This window comes from Leptodactylus fuscus, chromosome 10 (assembly GCF_031893055.1).
Source record: "Leptodactylus fuscus isolate aLepFus1 chromosome 10, aLepFus1.hap2, whole genome shotgun sequence".
Lineage (NCBI taxonomy): Eukaryota > Metazoa > Chordata > Amphibia > Anura > Leptodactylidae > Leptodactylus > Leptodactylus fuscus.
Window position 1 is genome coordinate 88,569,443 of NC_134274.1, and position 25,884 is coordinate 88,595,326.

Genomic DNA, 25,884 nt, shown 5'->3' on the forward strand with positions numbered 1-25,884 from the left:
AGGTGCACGGTGCTGTATATACTATACGTGCACGCCCTTCTATATGTTCTTGTCATACTTGGAGGTGCACGGTGCTGTATATACTACACGTGCACGCCCCTTCTATATGTTCTTGTCATACTTGGAGGTGCACGGTGATGTATATACTATACGTGCACTCCCCTTCTATATGTTCTTGCCATACTTGGAGGTGCATGGTGCTGTATATACTATACGTGCACTCCCCTTCTATATGTTCTTGCCATACTTGGAGGTGCACGGTGCTGTATACACTATACGTGCACTCCCCTTCTATATGTTCTTGCTATACTTGCAGGTGCACGATGCTGTATATACTATACGTGCACTCCCCTTCTATATGTTCTTGCTATACTTGCAGGTGCACGGTGCTGTATATACTATACGTGCACACCCCTTCTATATGTTCTTGCTATACTTGGAGGTGCACGGTGCTGTATATACTATACGTGCACTCCCCTTCTATATGTTCTTGCTATACTTGCAGGTGCAAGGTGCTGTATATACTATACGTGCACTCCCCTTCTATATGTTCTTGCTATACTTGGAGGTGCACGGTGCTGTATATACTATACGTGCACTCCCCTTATATATGTTCTTGCCATACTTGGAGGTGCACGGTGCTGTATATACTATACGTGCACTCCCCTTCTATATGTTCTTGCCATACTTGGAGGTGCACGGTGCTGTATATACTATACGTGCACGCCCCTTCTATATGTTCTTGTCATACTTGGAGGTGCACGGTGCTGTATACACTATACGTGCACTCCCCTTCTATATGTTCTTGCCATACTTGGAGGTGCACGGCGCTGTATATACTATACGTGCACTCCCCTTCTATATTTTCTTGCTATACTTGGAGGTGCACGGTGCTGTATATACTATACGTGCACTCCCCTTCTATATGTTCTTGTCATACTTGGAGGTGCACGGTGATGTATATACTATACGTGCACTCCCCTTCTATATGTTCTTGCCATACTTGGAGGTGCACGGTGCTGTATATACTATACGTGCACTCCCCTTCTATATGTTCTTGCTATACTTGGAGGTGCACGGTGCTGTATATACTATACGTGCACTCCCCTTCTATATGTTCTTGCCATACTTGGAGGTGCACGGTGCTGTATATACTATACGTGCACTCCCCTTCTATATGTTCTTGCTATACTTGGAGGTGCACGGTGCTGTATATACTATACGTGCACTCCCCTTCTATATGTTCTTGCCATACTTGGAGGTGCACGGTGCTGTATATACTATACGTGCACTCCCCTTCTATATGTTCTTGCCATACTTGGAGGTGCACGGTGCTGTATATACTATACGTGCACTCCCCTTCTATATGTTCTTGCTATACTTGGAGGTGCACGGTGCTGTATATACTATACGTGCACTCCCCTTCTATATGTTCTTGTCATACTTGGAGGTGCACGGTGCTGTATATACTATACGTGCACTCCCCTTCTATATGTTCTTGCCATACTTGGAGGTGCACGGTGCTGTATATACTATACGTGCACTCCCCTTCTATATGTTCTTGTCATACTTGGAGGTGCACGGTGCTGTATATACTATACGTGCACTCCCCTTCTATATGTTCTTGCTATTCTTGCAGGTGCACGGTGCTGTATATACTATACGTGCACTCCCCTTCTATATGTTCTTGCTATACTTGGAGGTGCACGGTGCTGTATATACTATACGTGCACTCCCCTTCTATATGTTCTTGCCATACTTGGAGGTGCACGGTGCTGTATACACTATACGTGCACGCCCCTTCTATATGTTCTTGCTATACTTGGAGGTGCACGGTGCTGTATATACTTTACGTGCACTCCCCTTCTATATGTTCTTGTCATACTTGGAGGTGCACAGTGCTGTATATACTATACGTGCACTCCTCTTCTATATTTTCTTGCTATACTTGGAGGTGCACGGTGCTGTATATACTATACGTGCACTCCCCTTCTATATGTTCTTGTCATACTTGGAGGTGCACGGTGATGTATATACTATACGTGCACTCCCCTTCTATATGTTCTTGCCATACTTGGAGGTGCACGGTGCTGTATATACTATACGTGCACTCCCCTTCTATATGTTCTTGCTATACTTGGAGGTGCACGGTGCTGTATATACTATACGTGCACTCCCCTTCTATATGTTCTTGCCATACTTGGAGGTGCACGGTGCTGTATATACTATACGTGCACTCCCCTTCTATATGTTCTTGCCATACTTGGAGGTGCACGGTGCTGTATATACTATACGTGCACTCCCCTTCTATATGTTCTTGCTATACTTGGAGGTGCACGGTGCTGTATATACTATACGTGCACTCCCCTTCTATATGTTCTTGCCATACTTGGAGGTGCACGGTGCTGTATATACTATACGTGCACTCCCCTTCTATATGTTCTTGCCATACTTGGAGGTGCACGGTGCTGTATATACTATACGTGCACTCCCCTTCTATATGTTCTTGCTATACCTGCAGGTGCACGGTGCTGTATATACTATACGTGCACTCCCCTTCTATATGTTCTTGTCATACTTGGAGGTGCACGGTGCTGTATATACTATACGTGCACTCCCCTTCTATATGTTCTTGCTATACTTGGAGGTGCACGGTGCTGTATATACTATACGTGCACTCCCCTTCTATATGTTCTTGCTATACTTGGAGGTGCACGGTGCTGTATATACTATACGTGCACTCCCCTTCTATATGTTCTTGCCATACTTGGAGGTGCACGGTGCTGTATACACTATACGTGCACGCCCCTTCTATATGTTCTTGCTATACTTGGAGGTGCACGGTGCTGTATATACTATACGTGCACTCCTCTTCTATATTTTCTTGCTATACTTGGAGGTGCACGGTGCTGTATATACTATACGTGCACTCCCCTTCTATATGTTCTTGCCATACTTGGAGGTGCACGGTGCTGTATATACTATACGTGCACTCCCCTTCTATATGTTCTTGTCATACTTGGAGGTGCACGGTGCTGTATATACTATACGTGCACTCCTCTTCTATATTTTCTTGCTATACTTGGAGGTGCACGGTGCTGTATATACTATACGTGCACTCCCCTTCTATATGTTCTTGTCATACTTGGAGGTGCACGGTGATGTATATACTATACGTGCACTCCCCTTCTATATGTTCTTGCCATACTTGGAGGTGCACGGTGCTGTATATACTATACGTGCACTCCCCTTCTATATGTTCTTGCTATACTTGGAGGTGCACGGTGCTGTATATACTATACGTGCACTCCCCTTCTATATGTTCTTGCCATACTTGGAGGTGCACGGTGCTGTATATACTATACGTGCACTCCCCTTCTATATGTTCTTGCTATACTTGGAGGTGCACGGTGCTGTATACACTATACGTGCACTCCCCTTCTATATGTTCTTGCTATACTTGCAGGTGCACGATGCTGTATATACTATACGTGCACTCCCCTTCTATATGTTCTTGCTATACCTGCAGGTGCACGGTGCTGTATATACTATACGTGCACTCCCCTTCTATATGTTCTTGCTATACTTGGAGGTGCACTGTGCTGTATATACTATACGTGCACTCCCCTTCTATATGTTCTTGTCATACTTGGAGGTGCACGGTGCTGTATATACTATACGTGCACTCCCCTTCTATATGTTCTTGCTATACCTGCAGGTGCACGGTGCTGTATATACTATACGTGCACTCCCCTTCTATATGTTCTTGCTATACTTGGAGGTGCACGGTGCTGTATATACTATACGTGCACTCCCCTTCTATATGTTCTTGCTAAACCTGCAGGTGCACGGTGCTGTATATACTATACGTGCACTCCCCTTCTATATGTTCTTGCTATACTTGGAGGTGCACTGTGCTGTATATACTATACGTGCACTCCCCTTCTATATGTTCTTGTCATACTTGGAGGTGCACGGTGCTGTATATACTATACGTGCACTCCCCTTCTATATGTTCTTGCTATACTTGCAGGTGCACGGTGCTGTATATACTATACGTGCACTCCCCTTCTATATGTTCTTGCTATACTTGGAGGTGCACGGTGCTGTATATACTATACGTGCACTCCCCTTCTATATGTTCTTGCCATATTTGGAGGTGCACGGTGATGTATATACTATACGTGCACTCCCCTTCTATATGTTCTTGCCATACTTGGAGGTGCACGGTGCTGTATATACTATACGTGCACTCCCCTTCTATATGTTCTTGTCATACTTGGAGGTGCACGGTGATGTATATACTATACGTGCACTCCCCTTCTATATGTTCTTGCCATACTTGGAGGTGCACGGTGCTGTATATACTATACGTGCACTCCCCTTCTATATGTTCTTGTCATACTTGGAGGTGCACGGTGCTGTATATACTATACGTGCACTCCCCTTCTATATGTTCTTGTCATACTTGGAGGTGCACGGTGATGTATATACTATACGTGCACTCCCCTTCTATATGTTCTTGTCATACTTGGAGGTGCACGGTGCTGTATATACTATACGTGCACTCCCCTTCTATATGTTCTTGTCATACTTGGAGGTGCACGGTGCTGTATATACTATACGTGCACGCCCCTTCTATATGTTCTTGCCATACTTGGAGATGCACGGTGCTGTATATACTATACGTGCACGCTCCTTCTATATGTTCTTGCCATACTTGCAGGTGCACGGTGCTGTATATACTATACGTGCACTCCCCTTCTATATGTTCTTGCCATACTTGGAGGTGCACGGTGCTGTATATACTATACGTGCACTCCCCTTCTATATGTTCTTGCTATACTTGGAGGTGCACGGTGCTGTATATACTATACGTGCACGCTCCTTCTATATGTTCTTGCCATACTTGCAGGTGCACGGTGCTGTATATACTATACGTGCACTCCCCTTCTATATGTTCTTGCCATACTTGCAGGTGCACGGTGCTGTATATACTATACGTGCACTCCCCTTCTATATGTTCTTGCCATACTTGGAGGTGCACGGTGCTGTATATACTATACGTGCACTCCCCTTCTATATGTTCTTGCTATACTTGGAGGTGCACGGTGCTGTATATACTATACGTGCACTCCCCTTCTATATGTTCTTGCTATACTTGGAGGTGCACGGTGCTGTATATACTATACGTGCACTCCCCTTCTATATGTTCTTGCTATACTTGGAGATGCACGGTGCTGTATATACTATACGTGCACTCCCCTTCTATATGTTCTTGCTATACTTGGAGGTGCACGGTGCTGTATATACTAAACGTGCACTCCCCTTCTATATGTTCTTGCCATACTTGGAGGTGCACGGCGCTGTATATACTATACGTGCACTCCCCTTCTATATGTTCTTGCCATAGTTGGAGGTGCACGGTGCTGTATATACTATACGTGCACTCCCCTTCTATATGTTCTTGTCATAGTTGGAGGTGCACGGTGCTGTATATACTATACGTGCACTCCCCTTCTATATGTTCTTGCCATACTTGGAGGTGCACGGTGCTGTATATACTATACGTGCACTCCCCTTCTATATGTTCTTGCCATAGTTGGAGGTGCACGGTGCTGTATATACTATACGTGCACTCCCCTTCTATATGTTCTTGCTATACTTGGAGGTGCACGGTGCTGTATATACTATACGTGCACTCCCCTTCTATATGTTCTTGCTATACTTGGAGGTGCACGGTGCTGTATATACTATACGTGCACTCCCCTTCTATATGTTCTTGCCATACTTGGAGGTGCACGGTGCTGTATACACTATACGTGCACTCCCCTTCTATATGTTCTTGCTATACTTGGAGGTGCACAGTGCTGTATATACTATACGTGCACGCCCCTTCTATATGTTCTTGCCATACTTGGAGGTGCACGGTGCTGTATACACTATACGTGCACTCCCCTTCTATATGTTCTTGCTATACTTGGAGGTGCACGGTGCTGTATATACTATACGTGCACTCCCCTTCTATATGTTCTTGCTATACTTGGAGGTGCACGGTGCTGTATATACTATACGTGCATTCCCCTTCTATATGTTCTTGCCATACTTGCAGGTGCACGGTGCTGTATATACTATACGTGCACTCCCCTTCTATATGTTCTTGCTATACTTGGAGGTGCACGGTGCTGTATACACTATACGTGCACTCCCCTTCTATATGTTCTTGCTATACTTGGATGTGCACGGTGCTGTATATACTATACGTGCACGCCCTTCTATATGTTCTTGCTATACTTGGAGGTGCACGGTGCTGTATATACTATACGTGCACTCCCCTTCTATATGTTCTTTCTATACTTGGAGGTGCACGGCGCTGTATATACTATACGTGCACGCCCTTCTATATGTTCTTGCTATACTTGGAGGTGCACGGTGCTGTATATACTATACGTGCACGCCCTTCTATATGTTCTTGCTATACTTGGAGGTGCACGGTGCTGTATATACTATACGTGCACTCCCCTTCTATATGTTCTTGCCATACTTGGAGGTGCACGGCGCTGTATATACTATACGTGCACTCCCCTTCTATATGTTCTTGCTATACTTGGAGGTGCACGGTGCTGTATATACTATACGTGCACTCCCCTTCTATATGTTCTTGTCATACTTGGAGGTGCACGGTGCTGTATATACTATACGTGCACTCCCCTTCTATATGTTCTTGCCATACTTGGAGGTGCACGGTGCTGTATACACTATACGTGCACGCCCCTTCTATATGTTCTTGCTATACTTGCAGGTGCACGGTGCTGTATATACTATACGTGCACTCCCCTTCTATATGTTCTTGCCATACTTGGATGTGCACGGTGCTGTATATACTATACGTGCACTCCCCTTCTATATTTTCTTGCTATACTTGGAGGTGCACGGTGCTGTATATACTATACGTGCACTCCCCTTCTATATGTTCTTGTCATACTTGGAGGTGCACGGTGATGTATATACTATACGTGCACTCCCCTTCTATATGTTCTTGCCATACTTGGATGTGCACGGTGCTGTATATACTATACGTGCACTCCCCTTCTATATTTTCTTGCTATACTTGGAGGTGCACGGTGCTGTATATACTATACGTGCACTCCCCTTCTATATGTTCTTGTCATACTTGGAGGTGCACGGTGATGTATATACTATACGTGCACTCCCCTTCTATATGTTCTTGCCATACTTGGAGGTGCACGGTGCTGTATATACTATACGTGCACTCCCCTTCTATATGTTCTTGCTATACTTGGAGGTGCACGGTGCTGTATATACTATACGTGTACTCCCCTTCTATATGTTCTTGCCATACTTGGAGGTGCACGGTGCTGTATATACTATACGTGCACTCCCCTTCTATATTTTCTTGCTATACTTGGAGGTGCACGGTGCTGTATATACTATACGTGCACTCCCCTTCTATATGTTCTTGCCATACTTGGAGGTGCACGGTGCTGTATATACTATACGTGCACTCCCCTTCTATATGTTCTTGCTATACTTGGAGGTGCACGGTGCTGTATACACTATACGTGCACTCCCCTTCTATATGTTCTTGCTATACTTGCAGGTGCACGATGCTGTATATACTATACGTGCACTCCCCTTCTATATGTTCTTGCTATACCTGCAGGTGCACGGTGCTGTATATACTATACGTGCACTCCCCTTCTATATGTTCTTGCTATACTTGGAGGTGCACTGTGCTGTATATACTATACGTGCACTCCCCTTCTATATGTTCTTGTCATACTTGGAGGTGCACGGTGCTGTATATACTATACGTGCACTCCCCTTCTATATGTTCTTGCTATACTTGGAGGTGCACTGTGCTGTATATACTATACGTGCACTCCCCTTCTATATGTTCTTGTCATACTTGGAGGTGCACTGTGCTGTATATACTATACGTGCACTCCCCTTCTATATGTTCTTGCTATACTTGGAGGTGCACGGTGCTGTATATACTATACGTGCACTCCCCTTCTATATGTTCTTGCTATACTTGGAGGTGCACGGCGCTGTATACACTATACGTGCACTCCCCTTCTATATGTTCTTGCTATACTTGCAGGTGCACGGTGCTGTATATACTATACGTGCACTCCCCTTCTATATGTTCTTGCTATACTTGGAGGTGCACGGTGCTGTATATACTATACGTGCACTCCCCTTCTATATGTTCTTGCCATACTTGGAGGTGCACGGTGCTGTATATACTATACATGCACTCCCCTTCTATATGTTCTTGCCATACTTGGAGGTGCACGGTGCTGTATATACTATACGTGCACTCCCCTTCTATATGTTCTTGCCATACTTGGAGGTGCACGGTGCTGTATATACTATACGTTCACTCTCCTTCTATATGTTCTTGCCATACTTGGAGGTGCACGGTGCTGTATATACTATACGTGCACGCCCCTTCTATATGTTCTTGCCATACTTGGAGATGCACGGTGCTGTATATACTATACGTGCACTCCCCTTCTATATGTTCTTGCCATACTTGGAGGTGCACGGTGCTGTATATACTATACGTGCACTCCCCTTCTATATGTTCTTGCCATACTTGGAGGTGCACGGTGCTGTATATACTATACGTGCACGCCCCTTCTATATGTTCTTGCCATACTTGTAGGTGCACGGTGCTGTATACACTATACGTGCACTCCCCTTCTATATGTTCTTGCTATACTTGGAGGTGCACGGTGCTGTATATACTATACGTGCACTCCCCTTCTATATGTTCTTGCTATACTTGGAGGTGCACGGTGCTGTATATACTATACGTGCATTCCCCTTCTATATGTTCTTGCCATACTTGCAGGTGCACGGTGCTGTATATACTATACGTGCACTCCCCTTCTATATGTTCTTGCTATACTTGGAGGTGCACGGTGCTGTATACACTATACGTGCACTCCCCTTCTATATGTTCTTGCTATACTTGGAGGTGCACGGTGCTGTATACACTATACGTGCACTCCCCTTCTATATGTTCTTGCTATACTTGGAGGTGCACGGTGCTGTATATACTATACGTGCACTCCCCTTCTATATGTTCTTGCTATACTTGGAGGTGCATGGTGCTGTATATACTATACGTGCACTCCCCTTCTATATGTTCTTGCTATACTTGGAGGTGCACGGTGCTGTATACACTATACGTGCACTCCCCTTCTATATGTTCTTGCTATACTTGGAGGTGCACGGTGCTGTATATACTATACGTGCACTCCCCTTCTATATGTTCTTGCTATACTTGGAGGTGCACGGTGCTGTATATACTATACGTGCACTCCCCTTCTATATGTTCTTGCTATACTTGGAGGTGCATGGTGCTGTATATACTATACGTGCACTCCCCTTCTATATGTTCTTGTCATACTTGGAGGTGCACGGTGCTGTATATACTATACGTGCACTCCCCTTCTATATGTTCTTGCTATACTTGGAGGTGCATGGTGCTGTATATACTATACGTGCACTCCCCTTCTATATGTTCTTGCTATACTTGGAGGTGCACGGTGCTGTATACACTATACGTGCACTCCCCTTCTATATGTTCTTGCTATACTTGGAGGTGCACGGTGCTGTATATACTATACGTGCACTCCCCTTCTATATGTTCTTGCTATACTTGGAGGTGCATGGTGCTGTATATACTATACGTGCACGCCCTTCTATATGTTCTTGCTATACTTGGAGGTGCACGGTGCTGTATATACTATACGTGCACTCCCCTTCTATATGTTCTTTCTATACTTGGAGGTGCACGGCGCTGTATATACTATACGTGCACGCCCTTCTATATGTTCTTGCTATACTTGGAGGTGCACGGTGCTGTATATACTATACGTGCACGCCCTTCTATATGTTCTTGCTATACTTGGAGGTGCACGGTGCTGTATATACTATACGTGCACTCCCCTTCTATATGTTCTTGCTATACTTGCAGTTGCACGGTTCTGTATATACTGTATGTGCACTCCCCTTCTATATGTTCTTGCCATACTTGGAGGTGCACAGTTCTGTATATACTATACGTGCACGCCCTTCTATATGTTCTTGCCATACTTGGAGGTGCACGGTGCTGTATATACTATACGTGCACTCCCCTTCTATATGTTCTTGCCATACTTGGAGGTGCACGGTGCTGTATACACTATACGTGCACGCCCTTCTATATGTTCTTGCTATACTTGGAGGTGCACGGTGCTGTATATACTATACGTGCACTCCCCTTCTATATGTTCTTGCTATACTTGGAGGTGCACGGTGCTGTATATACTATACGTGCACATCCCTTCTATATGTTCTTGCTATACTTGGAGGTGCACGGTGCTGTATATACTATACGTGCACTCCCCTTCTATATGTTCTTGCTATACTTGGAGGTGCACGGTGCTGTGTATACTATACGTGCACGCCCCTTCTATATGTTCTTGCTATACTTGGAGGTGCACGGTGCTGTATATACTATACGTGCACTCCCCTTCTATATGTTCTTGCTATACTTGGAGGTGCACGGTGCTGTATATACTACACGTGCACGCCCCTTCTATATGTTCTTGCCATACTTGGAGGTGCACTGTGCTGTATATACTATACGTGCACTCCCCTTCTATATGTTCTTGCTATACTTGCAGGTGCACGGTGCTGTATATACTATACGTGCACTCCCCTTCTATATGTTCTTGCCATACTTGGAGGTGCAAGGTGCTGTATATACTATACGTGCACTCCCCTTCTATATGTTCTTGCTATACTTGGAGGTGCACGGTGCTGTGTATACTATACGTGCACTCCCCTTCTATATGTTCTTGCCATACTTGGAGGTGCACGGTGCTGTATATACTATACGTGCACTCCCCTTCTATATGTTCTTGCTATACTTGCAGGTGCACGGTGCTGTATATACTATACGTGCACGCCCCTTCTATATGTTCTTGCCATACTTGGAGGTGCACGGTGCTGTATATACTATACGTGCACTCCCCTTCTATATGTTCTTGCTATACTTGGAGGTGCACGGTGATGTATATACTATACGTGCACTCCCCTTCTATATTTTCTTGCCATACTTGGAGGTGCACGGTGCTGTATACACTATACGTGCACTCCTCTTCTATATGTTCTTGCCATACTTGGAGGTGCACGGTGATGTATATACTATACGTGCACTCCCCTTCTATATTTTCTTGCCATACTTGGAGGTGCACGGTGCTGTATACACTATACGTGCACTCCCCTTCTATATGTTCTTGTCATACTTGGAGGTGCACGGTGCTGTATATACTATACGTGCACTCCCCTTCTATATGTTCTTGCTATACTTGGAGGTGCACGGTGCTGTATATACTATACGTGCACTCCCCTTCTATATGTTCTTGCTATACTTGGAGGTGCACGGTGCTGTATATACTACACGTGCACTCCCCTTCTATATGTTCTTGTCATACTTGGAGGTGCACGGTGCTGTATATACTATACGTGCACTCCCCTTCTATATGTTCTTGCTATACTTGGAGGTGCACGGTGCTGTATATACTATACGTGCACTCCCCTTCTATATGTTCTTGTCATACTTGGAGGTGCACGGTGCTGTATATACTATACGTGCACTCCCCTTCTATATGTTCTTGCTATACTTGGAGGTGCACGGTGCTGTATATACTATACGTGCACTCCCCTTCTATATGTTCTTGCTATACTTGGAGGTGCACGGTGCTGTATATACTATACGTGCACTCCCCTTCTATATGTTCTTGCTATACTTGGAGGTGCACGGTGCTGTATATACTATACGTGCACTCCCCTTCTATATGTTCTTGCTATACTTGGAGGTGCACGGTGCTGTATATACTACACGTGCACGCCCCTTCTATATGCTCTTGCCATACTTGGAGGTGCACGGTGCTGTATATACTATACATGCACTCCCCTTCTATATGTTCTTGCTATACTTGGAGGTGCACGGTGCTGTATATACTATACGTGCACTCCCCTTCTATATGTTCTTGCTATACTTGGAGGTGCACGGCGCTGTATATACTATACGTGCACTCCCCTTCTATATGTTCTTGCTATACTTGCAGGTGCACGGTGCTGTATATACTATACGTGCACTCCCCTTCTATATGTTCTTGTTATACTTGGAGGTGCACGGTGCTGTATATACTATACGTGCACTCCCCTTCTATATGTTCTTGCTATACTTGGAGGTGCACGGTGCTGTATATACTATACGTGCACTCCCCTTCTATATGTTCTTGCTATACTTGCAGGTGCACGGTGCTGTATATACTATACGTGCACGCCCCTTCTATATGTTCTTGCTATACTTGGAGGTGGACGAGGCTGTATATACTATACGTGCACGCCCCTTCTATATGTTCTTGCTATACTTGGAGGTGCACGGTGCTGTATATACTATACGTGCACTCCCCTTCTATATGTTCTTGCTATACTTGGAGGTGCACGGTGCTGTATATACTATACGTGCACTCCCCTTCTATATGTTCTTGCTATACTTGGAGGTGCACGGTGCTGTATATACTATACGTGCACTCCCCTTCTATATGTTCTTGCCATACTTGTAGGTGCACGGTGCTGTATATACTATACGTGCACTCCCCTTCTATATGTTCTTGCCATACTTGGAGGTGCACGGTGCTGTATATACTATACGTGCACTCCCCTTCTATATGTTCTTGCCATACTTGGAGATGCACGGTGCTGTATATACTATACGTGCACTCCCCTTCTATATGTTCTTGCCATACTTGGAGGTGCACGGCGCTGTATACACTATACGTGCACTCCCCTTCTATATGTTCTTGCCATACTTGGAGGTGCACGGTGCTGTATATACTATACGTGCACTCCTCTTCTATATATTCTTCCCATACTTGGAGGTGCACGGTGCTGTATATACTACACGTGCACGCCCCTTCTATATGTTCTTGTCATACTTGGAGGTGCACGGTGCTGTATATACTATACATGCACTCCCCTTCTATATGTTCTTGCTATACTTGGAGGTGCACGGTTGTATATACTATACGTGCATTCCCCTTCTATATGTTCTTGCCATACTTGGAGGTGCACGGCGCTGTATATACTATACGTGCACTCCCCTTCTATATGTTCTTGCCATACTTGGAGGTGCACGGCGCTGTATATACTATACGTGCACTCCCCTTCTATATGTTCTTGCTATACTTGGAGGTGCACGGTGCTGTATATACTATACGTGCACTCCCCTTCTATATGTTCTTGCTATACTTGCAGGTGCACGGTGCTGTATATACTATACGTGCACGCCCCTTCTATATGTTCTTGCTATACTTGGAGGTGGACTGGGCTGTATATACTATACGTGCACTCCCCTTCTATATGTTCTTGCCATACTTGTAGGTGCACGGTGCTGTATATACTATACATGCACTCCCCTTCTATATGTTCTTGCTATACTCTGAGGTGCACGGTGCTGTATATACTATACGTGCACTCCCATTCTATAAGTTCTTGTCAGACATGGAGGTGCACGGTGCTGTATATACTATACGTGCACTCCCCTTCTATATGTTCTTGCCATACTTGGAGGTGCACGGTGCTGTATATACTATACGTGCACGCCCTTCTATATGTTCTTGCCATACTTGGAGGTGCACGGTGCTGTATATACTATACGTGCACTCCCCTTCTATATGTTCTTGCCATACTTGGAGGTGCACGGTGCTGTATATACTATACGTGCACGCCCTTCTATATGTTCTTGTCATACTTGGAGGTGCACGGTGCTGTATATACTACACGTGCACGCCCCTTCTATATGTTCTTGTCATACTTGGAGGTGCACGGTGATGTATATACTATACGTGCACTCCCCTTCTATATGTTCTTGCCATACTTGGAGGTGCATGGTGCTGTATATACTATACGTGCACTCCCCTTCTATATGTTCTTGCCATACTTGGAGGTGCACGGTGCTGTATACACTATACGTGCACTCCCCTTCTATATGTTCTTGCTATACTTGCAGGTGCACGATGCTGTATATACTATACGTGCACTCCCCTTCTATATGTTCTTGCTATACTTGCAGGTGCACGGTGCTGTATATACTATACGTGCACACCCCTTCTATATGTTCTTGCTATACTTGGAGGTGCACGGTGCTGTATATACTATACGTGCACTCCCCTTCTATATGTTCTTGCTATACTTGCAGGTGCACGGTGCTGTATATACTATACGTGCACTCCCCTTCTATATGTTCTTGCTATACTTGGAGGTGCACGGTGCTGTATATACTATACGTGCACTCCCCTTATATATGTTCTTGCCATACTTGGAGGTGCACGGTGCTGTATATACTATACGTGCACTCCCCTTCTATATGTTCTTGCCATACTTGGAGGTGCACGGTGCTGTATATACTATACGTGCACGCCCCTTCTATATGTTCTTGTCATACTTGGAGGTGCACGGTGCTGTATACACTATACGTGCACTCCCCTTCTATATGTTCTTGCCATACTTGGAGGTGCACGGCGCTGTATATACTATACGTGCACTCCCCTTCTATATTTTCTTGCTATACTTGGAGGTGCACGGTGCTGTATATACTATACGTGCACTCCCCTTCTATATGTTCTTGTCATACTTGGAGGTGCACGGTGATGTATATACTATACGTGCACTCCCCTTCTATATGTTCTTGCCATACTTGGAGGTGCACGGTGCTGTATATACTATACGTGCACTCCCCTTCTATATGTTCTTGCTATACTTGGAGGTGCACGGTGCTGTATATACTATACGTGCACTCCCCTTCTATATGTTCTTGCCATACTTGGAGGTGCACGGTGCTGTATATACTATACGTGCACTCCCCTTCTATATGTTCTTGCTATACTTGGAGGTGCACGGTGCTGTATATACTATACGTGCACTCCCCTTCTATATGTTCTTGCCATACTTGGAGGTGCACGGTGCTGTATATACTATACGTGCACTCCCCTTCTATATGTTCTTGCCATACTTGGAGGTGCACGGTGCTGTATATACTATACGTGCACTCCCCTTCTATATGTTCTTGCTATACTTGGAGGTGCACGGTGCTGTATATACTATACGTGCACTCCCCTTCTATATGTTCTTGTCATACTTGGAGGTGCACGGTGCTGTATATACTATACGTGCACTCCCCTTCTATATGTTCTTGCCATACTTGGAGGTGCACGGTGCTGTATATACTATACGTGCACTCCCCTTCTATATGTTCTTGTCATACTTGGAGGTGCACGGTGCTGTATATACTATACGTGCACTCCCCTTCTATATGTTCTTGCTATTCTTGCAGGTGCACGGTGCTGTATATACTATACGTGCACTCCCCTTCTATATGTTCTTGCTATACTTGGAGGTGCACGGTGCTGTATATACTATACGTGCACTCCCCTTCTATATGTTCTTGCCATACTTGGAGGTGCACGGTGCTGTATACACTATACGTGCACGCCCCTTCTATATGTTCTTGCTATACTTGGAGGTGCACGGTGCTGTATATACTATACGTGCACTCCCCTTCTATATGTTCTTGTCATACTTGGAGGTGCACGGTGCTGTATATACTATACGTGCACTCCTCTTCTATATTTTCTTGCTATACTTGGAGGTGCACGGTGCTGTATATACTATACGTGCACTCCCCTTCTATATGTTCTTGTCATACTTGGAGGTGCACGGTGATGTATATACTATACGTGCACTCCCCTTCTATATGTTCTTGCCATACTTGGAGGTGCACGGTGCTGTATATACTATACGTGCACTCCCCTTCTATATGTTCTTGCTATACTTGGAGGTGCACGGTGCTGTATATACTATACGTGCACTCCCCTTCTATATGTTCTTGCCATACTTGGAGGTGCACGGTGCTGTATATACTATACGTGCACTCCCCTTCTATATGTTCTTGCCATACTTGGAGGTGCACGGTGCTGTATATACTATACGTGCACTCCCCTTCTATATGTTCTTGCTATACTTGGAGGTGCACGGTGCTGTATATACTATACGTGCACTCCCCTTCTATATGTTCTTGCCATACTTGGAGGTGCACGGTGCTGTATATACTATACGTGCACTCCCCTTCTATATGTTCTTGCCATACTTGGAGGTGCACGGTGCTGTATATACTATACGTGCACTCCCCTTCTATATGTTCTTGCTATACCTGCAGGTGCACGGTGCTGTATATACTATACGTGCACTCCCCTTCTATATGTTCTTGTCATACTTGGAGGTGCACGGTGCTGTATATACTATACGTGCACTCCCCTTCTATATGTTCTTGCTATACTTGCAGGTGCACGGTGCTGTATATACTATACGTGCACTCCCCTTCTATATGTTCTTGCTATACTTGGAGGTGCACGGTGCTGTATATACTATACGTGCACTCCCCTTCTATATGTTCTTGCCATACTTGGAGGTGCACGGTGCTGTATACACTATACGTGCACGCCCCTTCTATATGTTCTTGCTATACTTGGAGGTGCACGGTGCTGTATATACTATACGTGCACTCCCCTTCTATATGTTCTTGTCATACTTGGAGGTGCACGGTGCTGTATATACTATACGTGCACTCCTCTTCTATATTTTCTTGCTATACTTGGAGGTGCACGGTGCTGTATATACTATACGTGCACTCCCCTTCTATATGTTCTTGTCATACTTGGAGGTGCACGGTGATGTATATACTATACGTGCACTCCCCTTCTATATGTTCTTGCCATACTTGGAGGTGCACGGTGCTGTATATACTATACGTGCACTCCCCTTCTATATGTTCTTGCTATACTTGGAGGTGCACGGTGCTGTATATACTATACGTGCACTCCCCTTCTATATGTTCTTGCTATACTTGCAGGTGCACGATGCTGTATATACTATACGTGCACTCCCCTTCTATATGTTCTTGCTATACCTGCAGGTGCACGGTGCTGTATATACTATACGTGCACTCCCCTTCTATATGTTCTTGCTATACTTGGAGGTGCACTGTGCTGTATATACTATACGTGCACTCCCCTTCTATATGTTCTTGTCATACTTGGAGGTGCACGGTGCTGTATATACTATACGTGCACTCCCCTTCTATATGTTCTTGCTATACCTGCAGGTGCACGGTGCTGTATATACTATACGTGCACTCCCCTTCTATATGTTCTTGCTATACTTGGAGGTGCACGGTGCTGTATATACTATACGTGCACTCCCCTTCTATATGTTCTTGCTAAACCTGCAGGTGCACGGTGCTGTATATACTATACGTGCACTCCCCTTCTATATGTTCTTGCTATACTTGGAGGTGCACTGTGCTGTATATACTATACGTGCACTCCCCTTCTATATGTTCTTGTCATACTTGGAGGTGCACGGTGCTGTATATACTATACGTGCACTCCCCTTCTATATGTTCTTGCTATACTTGCAGGTGCACGGTGCTGTATATACTATACGTGCACTCCCCTTCTATATGTTCTTGCTATACTTGGAGGTGCACGGTGCTGTATATACTATACGTGCACTCCCCTTCTATATGTTCTTGCCATACTTGGAGGTGCACGGTGATGTATATACTATACGTGCACTCCCCTTCTATATGTTCTTGCCATACTTGGAGGTGCACGGTGCTGTATATACTATACGTGCACTCCCCTTCTATATGTTCTTGTCATACTTGGAGGTGCACGGTGATGTATATACTATACGTGCACTCCCCTTCTATATGTTCTTGCCATACTTGGAGGTGCACGGTGCTGTATATACTATACGTGCACTCCCCTTCTATATGTTCTTGTCATACTTGGAGGTGCACGGTGCTGTATATACTATACGTGCACTCCCCTTCTATATGTTCTTGTCATACTTGGAGGTGCACGGTGATGTATATACTATACGTGCACTCCCCTTCTATATGTTCTTGTCATACTTGGAGGTGCACGGTGCTGTATATACTATACGTGCACTCCCCTTCTATATGTTCTTGTCATACTTGGAGGTGCACGGTGCTGTATATACTATACGTGCACGCCCCTTCTATATGTTCTTGCCATACTTGGAGATGCACGGTGCTGTATATACTATACGTGCACGCTCCTTCTATATGTTCTTGCCATACTTGCAGGTGCACGGTGCTGTATATACTATACGTGCACTCCCCTTCTATATGTTCTTGCCATACTTGGAGGTGCACGGTGCTGTATATACTATACGTGCACTCCCCTTCTATATGTTCTTGCTATACTTGGAGGTGCACGGTGCTGTATATACTATACGTGCACGCTCCTTCTATATGTTCTTGCCATACTTGCAGGTGCACGGTGCTGTATATACTATACGTGCACTCCCCTTCTATATGTTCTTGCCATACTTGCAGGTGCACGGTGCTGTATATACTATACGTGCACTCCCCTTCTATATGTTCTTGCCATACTTGGAGGTGCACGGTGCTGTATATACTATACGTGCACTCCCCTTCTATATGTTCTTGCTATACTTGGAGGTGCACGGTGCTGTATATACTATACGTGCACTCCCCTTCTATATGTTCTTGCTATACTTGGAGGTGCACGGTGCTGTATATACTATACGTGCACTCCCCTTCTATATGTTCTTGCTATACTTGGAGATGCACGGTGCTGTATATACTATACGTGCACTCCCCTTCTATATGTTCTTGCTATACTTGGAGGTGCACGGTGCTGTATATACTATACGTGCACTCCCCTTCTATATGTTCTTGCCATACTTGGAGGTGCACGGCGCTGTATATACTATACGTGCACTCCCCTTCTATATGTTCTTGCCATAGTTGGAGGTGCACGGTGCTGTATATACTATACGTGCACTCCCCTTCTATATGTTCTTGTCATAGTTGGAGGTGCACGGTGCTGTATATACTATACGTGCACTCCCCTTCTATATGTTCTTGCCATACTTGGAGGTGCACGGTGCTGTATATACTATACGTGCACTCCCCTTCTATATGTTCTTGCCATAGTTGGAGGTGCACGGTGCTGTATATACTATACGTGCACTCCCCTTCTATATGTTCTTGCTATACTTGGAGGTGCACGGTGCTGTATATACTATACGTGCACTCCCCTTCTATATGTTCTTGCTATACTTGGAGGTGCACGGTGCTGTATATACTATACGTGCACTCCCCTTCTATATGTTCTTGCCATACTTGGAGGTGCACGGTGCTGTATACACTATACGTGCACTCCCCTTCTATATGTTCTTGCTATACTTGGAGGTGCACAGTGCTGTATATACTATACGTGCACGCCCCTTCTATATGTTCTTGCCATACTTGGAGGTGCACGGTGCTGTATACACTATACGTGCACTCCCCTTCTATATGTTCTTGCTATACTTGGAGGTGCACGGTGCTGTATATACTATACGTGCACTCCCCTTCTATATGTTCTTGCTATACTTGGAGGTGCACGGTGCTGTATATACTATACGTGCATTCCCCTTCTATATGTTCTTGCCATACTTGCAGGTGCACGGTGCTGTATATACTATACGTGCACTCCCCTTCTATATGTTCTTGCTATACTTGGAGGTGCACGGTGCTGTATACACTATACGTGCACTCCCCTTCTATATGTTCTTGCTATACTTGGATGTGCACGGTGCTGTATATACTATACGTGCACGCCCTTCTATATGTTCTTGCTATACTTGGAGGTGCACGGTGCTGTATATACTATACGTGCACTCCCCTTCTATATGTTCTTTCTATACTTGGAGGTGCACGGCGCTGTATATACTATACGTGCACGCCCTTCTATATGTTCTTGCTATACTTGGAGGTGCACGGTGCTGTATATACTATACGTGCACGCCCTTCTATATGTTCTTGCTATACTTGGAGGTGCACGGTGCTGTATATACTATACGTGCACTCCCCTTCTATATGTTCTTGCCATACTTGGAGGTGCACGGCGCTGTATATACTATACGTGCACTCCCCTTCTATATGTTCTTGCTATACTTGGAGGTGCACGGTGCTGTATATACTATACGTGCACTCCCCTTCTATATGTTCTTGTCATACTTGGAGGTGCACGGTGCTGTATATACTATACGTGCACTCCCCTTCTATATGTTCTTGCCATACTTGGAGGTGCACGGTGCTGTATACACTATACGTGCACGCCCCTTCTATATGTTCTTGCTATACTTGCAGGTGCACGGTGCTGTATATACTATACGTGCACTCCCCTTCTATATGTTCTTGCCATACTTGGATGTGCACGGTGCTGTATATACTATACGTGCACTCCCCTTCTATATTTTCTTGCTATACTTGGAGGTGCACGGTGCTGTATATACTATACGTGCACTCCCCTTCTATATGTTCTTGTCATACTTGGAGGTGCACGGTGATGTATATACTATACGTGCACTCCCCTTCTATATGTTCTTGCCATACTTGGATGTGCACGGTGCTGTATATACTATACGTGCACTCCCCTTCTATATTTTCTTGCTATACTTGGAGGTGCACGGTGCTGTATATACTATACGTGCACTCCCCTTCTATATGTTCTTGTCATACTTGGAGGTGCACGGTGATGTATATACTATACGTGCACTCCCCTTCTATATGTTCTTGCCATACTTGGAGGTGCACGGTGCTGTATATACTATACGTGCACTCCCCTTCTATATGTTCTTGCTATACTTGGAGGTGCACGGTGCTGTATATACTATACGTGTACTCCCCTTCTATATGTTCTTGCCATACTTGGAGGTGCACGGTGCTGTATATACTATACGTGCACTCCCCTTCTATATGTTCTTGCTATACTTGGAGGTGCACGGTGCTGTATATACTATACGTGCACTCCCCTTCTATATGTTCTTGCCATACTTGGAGGTGCACGGTGCTGTATATACTATACGTGCACTCCCCTTCTATATGTTCTTGCTATACTTGGAGGTGCACGGTGCTGTATACACTATACGTGCACTCCCCTTCTATATGTTCTTGCTATACTTGCAGGTGCACGATGCTGTATATACTATACGTGCACTCCCCTTCTATATGTTCTTGCTATACCTGCAGGTGCACGGTGCTGTATATACTATACGTGCACTCCCCTTCTATATGTTCTTGCTATACTTGGAGGTGCACTGTGCTGTATATACTATACGTGCACTCCCCTTCTATATGTTCTTGTCATACTTGGAGGTGCACGGTGCTGTATATACTATACGTGCACTCCCCTTCTATATGTTCTTGTCATACTTGGAGGTGCACTGTGCTGTATATACTATACGTGCACTCCCCTTCTATATGTTCTTGCTATACTTGGAGGTGCACGGTGCTGTATATACTATACGTGCACTCCCCTTCTATATGTTCTTGCTATACTTGGAGGTGCACGGCGCTGTATACACTATACGTGCACTCCCCTTCTATATGTTCTTGCTATACTTGCAGGTGCACGGTGCTGTATATACTATACGTGCACTCCCCTTCTATATGTTCTTGCTATACTTGGAGGTGCACGGTGCTGTATATACTATACGTGCACTCCCCTTCTATATGTTCTTGCCATACTTGGAGGTGCACGGTGCTGTATATACTATACATGCACTCCCCTTCTATATGTTCTTGCCATACTTGGAGGTGCACGGTGCTGTATATACTATACGTGCACTCCCCTTCTATATGTTCTTGCCATACTTGGAGGTGCACGGTGCTGTATATACTATACGTTCACTCTCCTTCTATATGTTCTTGCCATACTTGGAGGTGCACGGTGCTGTATATACTATACGTGCACGCCCCTTCTATATGTTCTTGCCATACTTGGAGATGCACGGTGCTGTATATACTATACGTGCACTCCCCTTCTATATGTTCTTGCCATACTTGGAGGTGCACGGTGCTGTATATACTATACGTGCACTCCCCTTCTATATGTTCTTGCCATACTTGGAGGTGCACGGTGCTGTATATACTATACGTGCACGCCCCTTCTATATGTTCTTGCCATACTTGTAGGTGCACGGTGCTGTATACACTATACGTGCACTCCCCTTCTATATGTTCTTGCTATACTTGGAGGTGCACGGTGCTGTATATACTATACGTGCACTCCCCTTCTATATGTTCTTGCTATACTTGGAGGTGCACGGTGCTGTATATACTATACGTGCATTCCCCTTCTATATGTTCTTGCCATACTTGCAGGTGCACGGTGCTGTATATACTATACGTGCACTCCCCTTCTATATGTTCTTGCTATACTTGGAGGTGCACGGTGCTGTATACACTATACGTGCACTCCCCTTCTATATGTTCTTGCTATACTTGGAGGTGCACGGTGCTGTATACACTATACGTGCACTCCCCTTCTATATGTTCTTGCTATACTTGGAGGTGCACGGTGCTGTATATACTATACGTGCACTCCCCTTCTATATGTTCTTGCTATACTTGGAGGTGCATGGTGCTGTATATACTATACGTGCACTCCCCTTCTATATGTTCTTGCTATACTTGGAGGTGCACGGTGCTGTATACACTATACGTGCACTCCCCTTCTATATGTTCTTGCTATACTTGGAGGTGCACGGTGCTGTATATACTATACGTGCACTCCCCTTCTATATGTTCTTGCTATACTTGGAGGTGCACGGTGCTGTATATACTATACGTGCACTCCCCTTCTATATGTTCTTGCTATACTTGGAGGTGCATGGTGCTGTATATACTATACGTGCACTCCCCTTCTATATGTTCTTGTCATACTTGGAGGTGCACGGTGCTGTATATACTATACGTGCACTCCCCTTCTATATGTTCTTGCTATACTTGGAGGTGCATGGTGCTGTATATACTATACGTGCACTCCCCTTCTATATGTTCTTGCTATACTTGGAGGTGCACGGTGCTGTATACACTATACGTGCACTCCCCTTCTATATGTTCTTGCTATACTTGGAGGTGCACGGTGCTGTATATACTATACGTGCACTCCCCTTCTATATGTTCTTGCTATACTTGGAGGTGCATGGTGCTGTATATACTATACGTGCACGCCCTTCTATATGTTCTTGCTATACTTGGAGGTGCACGGTGCTGTATATACTATACGTGCACTCCCCTTCTATATGTTCTTTCTATACTTGGAGGTGCACGGCGCTGTATATACTATACGTGCACGCCCTTCTATATGTTCTTGCTATACTTGGAGGTGCACGGTGCTGTATATACTATACGTGCACGCCCTTCTATATGTTCTTGCTATACTTGGAGGTGCACGGTGCTGTATATACTATACGTGCACTCCCCTTCTATATGTTCTTGCTATACTTGCAGTTGCACGGTTCTGTATATACTGTATGTGCACTCCCCTTCTATATGTTCTTGCCATACTTGGAGGTGCACAGTTCTGTATATACTATACGTGCACGCCCTTCTATATGTTCTTGCCATACTTGGAGGTGCACGGTGCTGTATACACTATACGTGCACTCCCCTTCTATATGTTCTTGCTATACTTGGAGGTGCACGGTGCTGTATACACTATACGTGCACTCCCCTTCTATATGTTCTTGCCATACTTGGAGGTGCACGGTGCTGTATATACTATACGTGCACTCCCCTTCTATATGTTCTTGCCATACTTGGAGGTGCACGGTGCTGTATATACTACACGTGCACTCCCCTTCTATATGTTCTTGCCATACTTGGAGGTGCACGGTGCTGTATAAACTATACGTGCACTCCCCTTCTATATGTTCTTGCCATACTTGGAGGTGCACGGTGCTGTATATACTACACGTGCACTCCCCTTCTATATGTTCTTGCTATACTTGGAGGTGCACGGTGCTGTATATACTATACGTGCACTCCCCTTCTATATGTTCTTGCCATACTTGGAGGTGCACCGTGCTGTATATACTATACGTGCACTCCCCTTCTATATGTTCTTGCTATACTTGGAGGTGCACGGTGCTGTATATACTATACGTGCACTCCCCTTCTATATGTTCTTGCTATACTTGGAGGTGCATGGTGCTGTATATACTATACGTGCACTCCCCTTCTATATGTTCTTGCCATACTTGGAGGTGCACGGTGCTGTATATACTATACGTGCACGCCCCTTCTATATGTTCTTGCTATACTTGGAGGTGCACGGTGCTGTATATACTATACGTGCACTCCCCTTCTATATGTTCTTGCTATACTTGGAGGTGCATGGTGCTGTATATACTATACGTGCACTCCCCTTCTATATGTTCTTGCCATACTTGGAGGTGCACGGTGCTGTATATACTATACGTGCACTCCCCTTCTATATGTTCTTGCTATACTTGGAGGTGCACGGTGCTGTATATACTATACGTGCACTCCCCTTCTATATGTTCTTGCTATACTTGGAGGTGCACAGTGCTGTATACACTATACGTGCACTCCCCTTCTATATGTTCTTGCTATACTTGGATGTGCACGGTGCTGTATATACTATACGTGCACTCCCCTTCTATATGTTCTTGCTATACTTGGAGGTGCACGGTGCTGTATATACTATACGTGCACTCCCCTTCTATATGTTCTTGCTATACTTGGAGGTGCACGGTGCTGTATATACTATACGTGCACTCCCCTTCTATATGTTCTTGCCATACTTGGAGGTGCACGGTGCTGTGTATACTATACGTGCACGCCCCTTCTATATGTTCTTGCTATACTTGGAGGTGCACGGTGCTGTATACACTATACGTGCACTCCCCTTCTATATGTTCTTGCCATACTTGGAGGTGCACGGTGCTGTATATACTATACGTGCACTCCCCTTCTATATGTTCTTGCCATACTTGGAGGTGCACGGTGCTGTATATACTATACGCGCACTCCCCTTCTATATGTTCTTGCTATACTTGGAGGTGCACGGTGCTGTATATACTATACGTGCACTCCCCTTCTATATGTTCTTGCTATACTTGGAGGTGCACGGTGCTGTATATACTATACGTGCACTCCCCTTCTATATGTTCTTGCCATACTTGGAGGTGCACGGTGCTGTATATACTATACGTGCACGCCCCTTCTATATGTTCTTGCTATACTTGGAGGTGCACGGTGCTGTATACACTATACGTGCACTCCCCTTCTATATGTTCTTGCTATACTTGGATGTAGACGGTGCTGTATATACTATACGTGCACTCCCCTTCTATATGTTCTTGCCATACTTGGAGGTGCACGGTGCTGTATATACTATACGTGCACTCCCCTTCTATATGTTCTTGCCATACTTGGAGGTGCACGGTGCTGTATACACTATACGTGCACTCCCCTTCTATATGTTCTTGCTATACTTGGATGTAGACGGTGCTGTATATACTATACGTGCACTCCCCTTCTATATGTTCTTGCCATACTTGGAGGTGCACGGTGCTGTATATACTATACGTGCACTCCCCTTCTATATGTTCTTGCTATACTTGGAGGTGCACGGTGCTGTATATACTATACGTGCACTCCCCTTCTATATGTTCTTGCTATACTTGGAGGTGCATGGTGCTGTATATACTATACGTGCACTCCCCTTCTATATGTTCTTGCTATACTTGGAGGTTCACGGTGCTGTATACACTATACGTGCACTCCCCTTCTATATGTTCTTGCTATACTTGGAGGTTCACGGTGCTGTATACACTATACGTGCACTCCCTTTCTATATGTTCTTGCTATACTTGGAGGTGCACGGT